We start from the raw sequence: 12,238 nt of genomic DNA, 5'->3' as shown, positions 1-12,238 counted from the left end.
TGCAAAGCATATACCCTCCATCTCATAACCAGGCCATCCAAAACTATCAATAGTCTTAAGCAGACTTCATGAAATGTCAGAGAGGTTCAAATGGTTTTTAGCTTAAGGGGTAAAAATATTTTCCCAATAAATCACATCACATAACCCAAAAACTGAGGAATTCCAAAAAGCCGATAGATATTAAAAACAAAACTAAATGACATACATACTTAAGAAATTAGGTAGTTTTCAAAAGTACCCTGGTATGAGACCCTTAGATGACAGGGTTTACCAGCTGTGGTCATGAAGATCCAGGACTAACACCGACTCCTCACATTTGCTGCTTCCCCTTTCAGAAGCACAGGCCGGAGCCAAGGAAACCAAGGCACAAAGTGCAACTGATCAGGACAGGCACCACCAGCAGAGCCAGCTGCACCTTCTCACACTAGCCACTGGCTCATGAAGCCTGAACACACACCAACACACGCACACACACACACTTCTCCTCCACTCTCCTCTCTCCCTGGGAAAGGAAGATAACGGAATGAAACACAAGAGTCAAAATAAGCAGGTCTAATGGGAGAAGGGAGGGCGTATGTTTAAGGACTTGTCTCACAGAAAGACTGTGTTGTTGCAAAGACATATGAAAGCCAACAGAATCAATATTAAATGAGCTATCTAACAATTCAAACTGTGAACTAATCAAACAGCCTATTTCTCAAGATTAACGGTGCATAAGATTCCTTCATTGAGTAGAAATGTGAACTAACTAAACGACCTCCGAGAATCTTGAAAAATACATCCTTTTTAATATTAGTAATTCAGAGTTTCACCAGTAATGAAAGGGTTTTTTAAAAGACTTAAAACAGTCGTCGACTAAACACTAATTGGAACATCAACTGAACAGAACATCAAGGGAATCTGGGAAATGCTAGCTTTAGTGAAGTTAAATACTTTATTTTGTTTGCTACAAGACTTCAGAGGCCTTCATAAGCGAACATATCTTACGAATTTCTGTCAGAAAAACAGCACAAAGCATCCCGTCCTCAAACTGACTTGGCCATAGAGTATTTTTTTCCTGACTATCTCTCAGGACTGGTTTTTCAAGAAAACTCTGTTTCAAGGAACAACATAGCTTTAAAAAAAAAAAGGATAAATCTCCGCTGATCCCCCCTGATTCCTGACTCTCCTGGGATCAACCATTTGCTGCTCTGCAACTTTTTTCACTTGACAATGAGACATCCTCACTCCACTTCATGAAATACACCTCACTTTTTGTGAGCCATATAATATTCTGTTGATCCTCAAACCAGTACCCTGCTAAAGAGCTTCCAGGTGTTTACTTTTTAACACTTCTAAGTAAGACTGCAACAAGCAGCCTTCTACGGATTTCTCTTTTGCTGACTTGAGTGTGTATGATAAATACCTCGATGTATCTATAAATGGACTATGGAACCATCTACTAGGACAGGACACATCAGAGGAGAACAGATCAGTGGGAGGCAGTTTCCCTCTGGACATGGTGAGTCTGAGGGGCTTGTGAATCATCCCAGGAAGCTGGACGGTGGAGGGCTAACCTCTGACATGCCCCACTTGAGGCGGGGAGCCAGAGTCAATCAGAGAAATTACAGAAAGAGAAGGGCCACACTGAGACCTGAGGAACATTTAGAAACTAACTAGATGATGGGGAACCCACAGAGTTTGTACCTGCAACATTACAGCCAAAAACAATGAGAGGACCCCTATCCTGGAGGCCAAGAGACGAGAAGGCTGTGGTCGGCTGGGCTTCATCATGGTCACAGCCATTTATTTCTTGTATGATCTTGGCTAAATCACTTAATATTGGGGGGCGTGGGGCTCAGGATTAAATGAGGCAACACAGTGTAACTATGTTAGCCATTATTCTCATCATCATGATGATATCTGAAATACAGCTTCCAGCTTTAGTTTTATGTAAGTCACTAGTGACCTCAGCAAGGAAAGTTTCACTGTGGCTTTCAGGGTAGAAATCAAACTAAAAAGATCAAGAGGAAGAGAAATGTAGACAATCTTTAAAATTTTGGCCATGAAGAAGTGAAGAAAGCTGGAAGAGGATATGAAGCCCAAGCAAGGCTCACATGCCCTCATTCTCTGTCTCTAGAGAAAGAATAAGGGACAGAAGGACAGGAGGCTGTGGCTGGAAGTGGGATGTCAGATCAATGACTCTGGAAGTGGTGCAGGGCGGATGGTAAGGCCTATGCTGGGCCAGGCCTAACAGCAACTGGAACAGAATGGAGCCCAAGGAAGCGAGAGGTCAAGGTCCACGTAGAACTTGAATCACCTAAGAGAATGGATGTTGGGGAGCGGACAGGAAGACTCAGAGCTGGGTGCCAGAGCGCCCAATCAGTTTCTGAAATCCAGCAGTGAGCAGATGAGCACTCCAGGAAGAGAACTAGCAGAGCCCCCACCAAGTCTGTCTATGGCTGTAAACATTGGAGGGTACGGACCCCCCTTCAACCTGAAGGCTCGTGCGATGTGGGCGAAGATCAACAGCCACTCCTTGGCTTTAAGGAGCCTTAGTCTTTGAAGAAGGGCAACGAGGTTGATGAATGTGCACAGAGATTACAGAGGACTTTGCTATTCATGGACTAGGACTCCAGAAAGCTCCATGAAGAGAGGTGAGGAAAGAATGGGGTGAGTGGGGTAGGGGTTTTGGTCAGAGAGGCTGTACCCCACAGCTATGGAGGTGTTAGTTCAGAAGATGGAGGATGACCTGAGGGTCTGCAACACTGACCATGGGGAGAGACGGGGGATTTAAGCCTCTAGTTTCAGACAGGAGGGCAGCCTCCACTTTACGAGACTCGGCTGTGGCCCTCAGACTGGACTACAGGCCAAGTATTTCCTTCACCACATGTCTAAGCAATTAAGCTTTGTGCATTCTCTTAATGTATTATTCCCCTGACAATTCCCAAATTTAGAACAGACAGGGATGAAAATTCTTAAGACTTGAATGAACATAATAACTGCTTTTCTACTCTAGGAGAGAAATCTAGAACTTTTAAAGTAATAAGAGAATTCTCTCCCTTCCTCAATTTCACCTCAAATACTCAAAAAATCCAGATATCACTTTTGCCTATGAATGCAGTCCTGATTCCTGTCTCCATTTCTATAAATTAAGACCAAATACATCTAGCAGATGCTGTTGCAGAAGCCAATGCCGAGGAGTGTTAAACAAAGCAAGAGAATTCAAATCAGAATTGTTGCAGGAATGCAAGAAACAAGGTTTTCCCAAAAAAGACTATCCATAGCTGCTTCAGTTATGCTTTTGAAAAATGTAAAAAGAGAAACACAAAGCAGAGGCTTAAAATGCTACAGTATTTTCTAAAACTAAAGTCTATATTAGAGTTAATGAAAATATAGTTAAAATTCACTATTAGAAAATAAGATGAAATTTAGCTTTTCTAGTTTAATAACATTTTAAATCTGATCAATTTAAATGATCCTGGGTATTGTTCAATAAACTAATTACTTATTTTCTAACATTTGGTTAAAGGTATGCACAACACTCTGGCTTTTACTTGCAGTGTGGCCCCTAAGATGGGAAATGTACAGGAAGACACACGACTGAGACCTAGAGAAACTTTCATGTAGGTAAGTACACTAAGAAACATGCAGACACCAGCATTTGCTGCACTGTTTATAAGAACAACCACAACAAAAACCCCAAACCTGGAAACAACCCACATGTCCACCAAGAGGAGGATTCACAAATAAACTGTAGGATAGTCACACAACAGACCACACACAAACTGAGTCAACTTTAGCTACACACTTCCACACGGATGAATTTTAGAAAGTTCTGAGTGAAAAAAGTGACAGAGGAGTATATATAGTATAAGACAACTTTTATATATAGATTAAAAAAAAAAAGAGTGCTCCTATGAAAGGTGAGAGGGCTAGCACACCCCTGGGCAAGAATGGGAAGACACTGTAATGCCCCATACAACACAGATCTGCTTAAGGCACTGACCACCACGGACTTACTGTGCGTATGATAAACAAACAAAAACACCATACTTGTTAGATATATACTCTTGTGGGTGAAATGACATGATGGCTGGAATTCAAAATATTGAAGGAAAAAAGCTAAGTGATGAATAGGTACACTGTAGTTTCTATTTTCCATTAATAAAAAATTCACAAAAAACTCAGCAAACCTACACAACATATGAAGTAAAAATAGAAAGAAAAGCAAGAAGGATACGGATGTAGAGCAGAGACGGTATTGGAAAGAAGCACACAGCCACAGGGAGCTGCACAGTACCGGAGACAGTCTATTCCGGAAGGGGAGGAAGTGAGGTCACTGCAGCAGCAGGGTCTCATCTTGCACACCTGGAACACACTGTTAGGTTTTACTATGATCCAGTTGATACATACAAAGCAAAACAATTCAGCAGATTAAAGGACACTCAATGCCGTTTAGGACTGAGACTGGAAAGCTCCCAAGCTGAGAAATTCTTAAATTCCACTAAAGTTTTAAATGAGTGCAACACCTGAAAAAGTGGATGACTCAGCCCGCTAGGTTTGAAGTGCACAGCTGAGACAGGCTGGCACTGCCCAGCAGGAAAGCTAAAGCTTCAGGCTACACAAACCGCACCGAGTCCTGCACCAAGTCTCAGTAACAGACGTCTACAACTTCACTTTAGTCATCTCTGGAGCAGGAGCGGCCACCAGCAGCAGGGCCGGCCTGGCACTCTCCTACTTTGCCTGGATGACAGTGGCCACGAGACTCTCTGGACACTCAACTCCAAGCTGCTCCTGAATCCAGCTCTTCGTCCTCCTCTCCTTTCCCTAGATCTTACAGAGGCCACAAACTCACGTGTCCAAAACTGAATGTCTCCCTCCCTGCCTTTCTTTCCATCTTGGTTAACAGAAGCCTCAGTACCCAACTCAAAATAATCCTGGAGGCAATGGAAGCACCATCTTCATTTCTAACCACCACACACTTTCTCCTAATTACACGGACCTCACCCTTCCCAGGCCCTCTGCGTGGACTTTAAGGGTTAAGCTTAGCCTCCTGACTGGTCTACCTTCAAATTAAGCCCTCTTCTGTGCTTCCCATCTTGGTAAGACGAGTCAGCTTTGATTCTCACCCTTGATGTAAAATCAGTTCCATCAAATCTCCCTCCTTCTCATCCCTCGATCCACTTCTCTCCATACCCACTACAACCACTCGAGTCCAGGCATCACTCTCTCAGCCGGGTCACTAACGCAAGTCTCTGCCCTGGTCTCACTATCACCAGCCTCGCCCTCTCCAATCTGTCCTCCACACTGCTACCAGGCTTAATTCCTAAAACACAAACAGCCATGCATGCTGTTAAACAAACGAACTCCATGACCACCTTCTACTCTACACACCCATGCCCACCCCCAGACGGCGTCCAGCAAATGGAACCGCTTGCTCCAGGTCAGTTTCACTGTGTGAGGAAAGGCCCTAATAGTCGCTGTAGGCCACAACGCTAGACTGTGCCAACAGAGCTTTAATATCTTCTCTCTCTGAATCCAATAACCATATTCTCTGAGGGCACTATCTATTTCTTACAAATGAGGCAACTCATCCTCAGAAATGTTAAATAATTTGCCCAAAGTGACTCTGCTAAGAAGTAGCAATGATTCAGACCCAAGTATTTGGATTCCAAAGCCACGTTCCTCCCATCAACTCCCCGTCCATGCTGTTTCTTTAGGAGAGTGAAGCTTTCTTATCTCACTTCCTTAAAAAGTGTAGTACTAAGACTTTTCAATTTGAGATTACAACAAGGCTTCCAAAGGAACCACGCAAAAAGACAAGTGAAAGCTTCATGACGTGAATGTGTGATGATGAGTCCAAATGACTGAAATCAATGGGTCAAGGAAGAGCTAGCAAACTCATGACCTGGACATTTATTTACACTTATACTCCCCAAACTAAACTGGTCTAGTTCATCTGAATATGCATTAATTAGTATTTAAATGTTAATTATTTAAACTTTTCACTTTTTTAATCAAAAGAATCTTAAAGATGCCAGAACTGGGGCTAACATTTTGCAAATGTAAATCAAAAATTTATGCATTCCATTATCAGAATTATCCTTGCCCATCCACCGGGAAGAGCATTTACTACCTTAGATATGTGTACATGACTTCATTACTGAAAGTCAAGGCTTGCAAAATTTACACTTACTTGTAAAATTTATTATTCCATTTTTATACAGAACTAAGGGAATAATTACAATCATGTTCAAACAATTACAGTTGAGAAGCAGCATAAAAATTGCAATTAATATCCTAATAGATGGCTTTCTAGAGGCATTAGCTGAGTTTTGTCTCCACTTAGTTATTCAAAACCTTTAAGTCCATGGCTACAAAATCTAAGAGAAGCACCATAAATGCATGCCCAAATGGGAAATGGGTTCTGCTATTTCTCAAACAACCAATTTGAAGCCAAATTCCCAAGACCTGAATGAATCATAAGTGCTCGAATTGCTTTATGTCTTTACTCAAAGCTAGTAATTAAACATTTAGGACATTAAATGATGAGGTTAACATAAATTTACCATATACCAAATTTACCCATCAATTCCACTATTAGGGATCTGCCCAAAAAACAAGAAAACATATGTCCATCCAAAGACCTGTATGCAAATGTTCATAGCACATTATTTAAATAGCCAAAAGGTAGAACAACCCATATATCTATCAACAGGCAAACGGTAACAAAATGTCACACAGCCACAAAAGAATACTATTCATCAATAAAAAATGAAGTACTGATACATGCTACATAATGGAGGAAACTCAAAAACATTATGCTAAGTGAAAGCTAGATGCAGAAGACCACACGTTATATGATTCCATTTATCATGTGAAATATGAAATGTACAGAACAGGCAAACCCTAGAGACAGGAAGTAGACTAGTGCTTGCCTGGGGCTGGGGTGGGAATGGGGTGTGACTGCAAGTAGGTACAAGGAATCTTTTTTGGGGTGATGGAAATGTTGTAAAACTGGATTGTAGTGATGGCTGCGCAACTCTAACTTTACTAAAAATCACTGAATTACACATTTAAAATGAGTGAATTTTATGGTATGTGAATTATGCCTCAAAATAAGGGGGTTAAAAAAAAAGACAGCTTTAAAGCCTGCTTGCTATACATCTTCGTGGCAAATTCAGTCCCTTCACGGAACAGAATATATCTCCTACAAGATGACCAGGTTCTGCATACATAGGGACCTTAGCATGAAAAGCAGAGTAACTGAGTGTTTTACTGGAAAGAAAGTTTTAAGAACTGCTATTTACCAATAGAGAGGCTTATATTCTCCTGGAACATATATAAAAAAGTGAAAATGTAATTTAAAACACTTAGCTGAAGCTCCCAACAGAGCTGCCCTACGGCATACTGCCTTACTGCCAAATTAAAGACAGACAAAACTGCAATCCAAGTTCCGAGGGTCTGGAAGAAATCACCCAGGCTACGGCGATCAAGACGACTCACGAAATGTGCGCTCTGAACGGTTCTCAGGGAATGAGCAGGATCTGAACAGGTGGTAGAGGAACAGAGAGGGTGTTTCGCAAGGGAGGAAGAGCAGGAGGCCGGAAAACAAAGCACGAGGCTGAGCGACGGATCTGTGCAAGAGGCTGCAGAGGCAGGAAGGTGAGTTTGCAGTGACAGGACACAAGGCCTTTATTCCGAGTGGGTAACAGAGTTAGGGGAGGTTTCCGAGCAGGAAGTGACCCGACTGATGTGATTTTAGACAATTAGTCTGACAGCTCTGTGGAGTTAGGATGAAAGAGGACCTAACGCAGTGAGATGAACCCCGGGGCTGTCAGAGTTGAGGTAACAGCTCAACTTACACTCACAGCAACAGAAAAGGAAAGGCCAGACGTTTAAAACCACACAAAGCAGGAATTACGGTAACTGAGCTGACTGGCTGCGGGGGCATTAGTAAGGAACGAATGAATTAAGGATGACAGAGCTGTCTCTCAAATTTGTACACTCAAACCTCCAAAAATTTATCTCTGGATCCCAGAATTTGACAGACACTACATTAAAATCCAAAACAACTTAACTACTGCTAGTGGAAATGCTCAATGATATGAACAGTAATTTTGCTGTATATACTAACATTACAGATACATTTATCCTTTGACCCAGCAATCTCACTTCTAGGAATCTACCCCCAAAATAAACTGGCCAAAAACCATAAAGTCATAAACTCAAGTTTAGTCACTGCAAAAGACTGGAAACCAACCCAAAATCCTTCAAGAGGGGACAAGAGGACTAAATTATGGCGTATTTACACAATGGAGCATTGTGCAATTATAAAAAAGGAATGAGGACAATCCCCACTTACTGGTAATATAGTGATTTCTTCGTGAACACATTAACTGAAAAAAGCAAGGGTCTTTTTGCGTGTGAGGCGAGGAGATGAGAGCAAATACTAACACATAAGGATAGATAAATTTTTCTTTTCAAAAAGAAAAAAATGGGAAGATAAACCGAAAACTAATAAAAATGGTTACCTATGGGGGTGGGAAAAAATAGGCTGAAGGATATGAGTCCAAGCAGACTTCAGTGTGGGTCTATGGACAGAATTCAGGGGGACTGTGAAATGTAGGTGGGGGAAAAAAATCACGTTTTTATTTTTCACTAACCTCTGACTGAAACTTGACAATTCCTCCGATCACGAATGTAGGCAACACATCACAGTAGTTTTAGCAGTATCTCTTTGTCACCAAGAAATCACGAGTATTTTCATTATTCCATGACAGTTATTGCCAGTATCCTGTGGACTCATCAATACTTTGGAATGACAGTAGGTATAAAGCCCATTCACAGTAGATCTTAAATAGGAAATATGTTAACTATGTTAACGTATGTAATTCTCAGGGGCAGATATGTTTGCTGTACTCTATTGTGGACATCTTTCATGGTTGAAAAAAGTAAAAAGCTACACTGTAAAAGCCATAAAAACACGTGTGATCCATATCCGGCCTACAGGATCTCAACTGTGCCCTATGTTTTAGATAATATGAAAACAATATAATTGTAAATAAACAGGAACTCACACGCACAAAGTCTCATGGCAGTTCTAGGTTAAGTGATTATCACCCACACATTCATAAATCTGTGTGAAATTCCTTCTATCATTAAATTGAACACACACTCAAAAAAAATCGGATGCTGGCAAAACCCCAGGGGTAAAGGGAGTTAAAGAGAAACAACCCAAAAGACAAAGGTGATATTACGAAGAGAACTAGATAAGTTATGTGCAGAAGCATGAATCTAAGGGAAGATGAAGACCTTAAATATGTTGAATGTGAAGTGATTTAAAAAAATAACTCCACTTTAAAAAAAAAAAAGGGGGCCGGCCCCATAGCTAAGTGGTTAGGTTCGCACGGTCCACTTTGGCAGCCCAGGGTCTTGCCGGTTCAGATCCTGGGCGCGGACATGGCACCACTCATCAAGCCATGCTGGGGTGGCATCCCACATGCCACAACTGGAAGGACCCACAACTAAAAATACACAACTATGTACCGGGGGGCTTTGGGGAGAAAAAGGAAAGATAAAACCTTTAAACAAATAAAATAAAATAACACCAAAATGAAAATGCCAAATCAGATGGTTTAAAAATACAGAACTGTAACACAAAGGAAATCACACCTGAAGAAATAAATTTAACAATTGGCAAAAAGCTGAAATTGTTGGCACCACTGCGGATAAAATCTTCAAAGTCTAAGGAAAGAACTTAATAGAGGCGAGGACTAAAACTTAGATTTAAAGGACATGGGGAAAACAAGCCCCCACCTCCCACCACCAAAAGAGAGAGAGAGTGTGCTGAGGGAGACAGGGGTCCACAGGGAGGAGAGGCAGAAGGCCAGAACACAGGCGCCAGATGAGAGCTCTATGAAACATACAGTCCTTGACAGCGAAGGTCTGAGACAAATCAAGGAAAAGTCTATGAAGAAAAGGTTGCTGCTTACAGTAAGTGCCAGGAGACAGTGGCCTTCAAGAATGTGGCTCCAGCAGCGTGGAAGCCAGGCTGCAGCCACGTGGAAATGGCCCTCTCAAAACCATGGGAGAAGATGCTGGATTCTGCGTTGTTGGTAGAATCCAACAGAACCTGCCCCACCTGGTTTCTGGTGTCACAGGAGGATTCCCGGACTAGTTCAGATAAAGTGATGACTTATTACCTCCATTCGCCATTATGCAATGAAAGTGAACAAGATGTGAATTTTCCTTTTAAATTCTAAAGCCAGTATGCAAGCATCACTATTATAAACTTATAGTTGAATACAACATGACAACTATCATGCTTCAACTTCCAAAGCAAACCACATATCTTATTCAAAAATAATGTACGACAAATAATTTACAACCACACTCCCATAAAAAAACTTTTGTGCATGTCTCACAGTTGAGTGCTTGTAACCCTGAATTCAAAATGTGATATAAAATTAACCATATTCTGCCTGTGTCCATGCTTCCCACTGCCTTCTAACAGGGGTCCCTTTGGCAATCTCATCAAGATGACCCCCAACCCAGATCACCCACAGATGGAACTGAGAAAATACTACAGCAGTCACTACAGAGAAGAGACACAGAGAATCTAAAATCAGCGAGCATTGCTAATCAGAATCCTTAGAAGGAGATGAGGTTCCTTCTACAGCGCCAGTTATAATTCTACTACCTCATTTTAAAGACCCAAATACCAACTTCTATGAGTCGCAAAGACTTAAATGAGGGGGCCAGCCCAGTGGCTCAGCAGTTAAGTGCACACGTTCTGCTTCGGCAGCCCAGGTTCGATGGTTTGGATCCCGGGTGCGGACATGGCACCGCTTGGCAAGCCATGCTGTGGCAAGCGTCCCACATATAAAGTAGATGAAGATGGGCACGGATGTTAGCTCAGGGCCAGTCTTCCTCAGCAAAAAGAGGAGGATTGGCAGCAGATGTTAACTCGGGGCTAATCTTCCTCCTCAAAAAAAAAAAAAAAAGACTTAAATGAGCCATCCTATGCAAAATGCCTTGTCTATACCTGGTACATAGTGGGAATTCCCCAAATGAGAGGCGTCTTTCTTCCTTCTAAAAAATAACAGTAGTAGAAGCTGATCCTTAAAACCCCATCTAATTCACCTGATTTTCATTAAAAAAATCATTAAAGTCCATTAAATGCAAGGACTTTTTTAGTACGTTGAACATTAGTCATTAATATTTGCAAAACTTTCCTTAAAAATAAAAGTAGAGGGGCTGGCCCCATGGCTGAGTGGTTAAGTTCACGTACTCCGCTTCAGCGGCCCAGGATTTGCGGGTTCAGATCCTGGGTGTGGACATGGCACCCCTCATCAAGCCATGCTGAGTCAGTGTCCCACATAGCGCAACCAGAAGGATCTACAACTAGAATATACAACTATGTAATGGGGGGCACTGGGGAGAAGAAGAAGGAAAAAAAAGAAGATTGGCAACAGACGTTAGCTCAGGTGCCAATCTTTAAAAAAAAACCTAAAAGTAGAGCAAAACTATAAAACTCCTACAAGACAACACAGGAGAAAACCTAGATGATTTGGGTAAGGAAATGACTTTTTAGACAACACCAAAGGCAGAATCTATGAAAGAAATCATTGATAAGTTGGACTTCATTAAAATTAAAAACTTCTCTGTGGAAGACAAGGTCAAGAGAACAAGACAAGCCATAAAGTAGGAGAAGATATTTGCAAAAGACACATCTGATAAAGGAGTGTCAAACCAAAATATATAGAGAATTTTAAAAACTCAATAAAAAAACCACTTGATTAAAAAAATGGGCCAAAGATCTCATCAACGATTACAGACGGCAAATAGGCGTTTGAAAAGATGCTCCACAACCTTAGTCATCAGGGAAATGCAAATTAAAATGAGATAGCACTATACACCTATTAGAACAGCCAAAATCCAGGACACTGACACCACCAGATGCTGGGGAGGATGTGGAGCAACAGGAACTCTCATACATTGCTGGTGGGGGTGGAAAATGATACAGCCACTTTGGAAGACAGTTTGGTGGTTTCTTACAAAATTAAGCATATTCTTACCATATGATCCAGCAATCACAGTGCTTGCTATTTACCTAAAGGAGTTGAAAACTTATGTCCACACAAAAACCTGCACATGGATGTTTATAGCACCTTTATTCATAATTGTCAAGTCTCAGAAGCAACTAAGATATCCTTTAGCAAGTGAACGGATAAATAAATTGTGGGTACATCCA

General features: G+C 41.5%; 1 protein-coding gene and 1 pseudogene across 4 annotated transcripts in view; one reads left to right on the top strand and one right to left on the bottom strand.

Annotated features, from left to right (window-relative positions):
* CUL1 (cullin 1) overlaps positions 1-12,238 on the bottom strand; it is a 113,665-nt gene that overhangs the window by 83,477 nt on the left and 17,950 nt on the right. The window lies entirely within an intron of this gene.
* Positions 3,891-4,038, top strand: LOC123288408 (U6atac minor spliceosomal RNA; annotated as a pseudogene).

Source organism: Equus asinus, chromosome 1 (assembly GCF_041296235.1).
Source record: "Equus asinus isolate D_3611 breed Donkey chromosome 1, EquAss-T2T_v2, whole genome shotgun sequence".
Lineage (NCBI taxonomy): Eukaryota > Metazoa > Chordata > Mammalia > Perissodactyla > Equidae > Equus > Equus asinus.
This window is presented reverse-complemented; position numbering and strand designations above follow the sequence as displayed.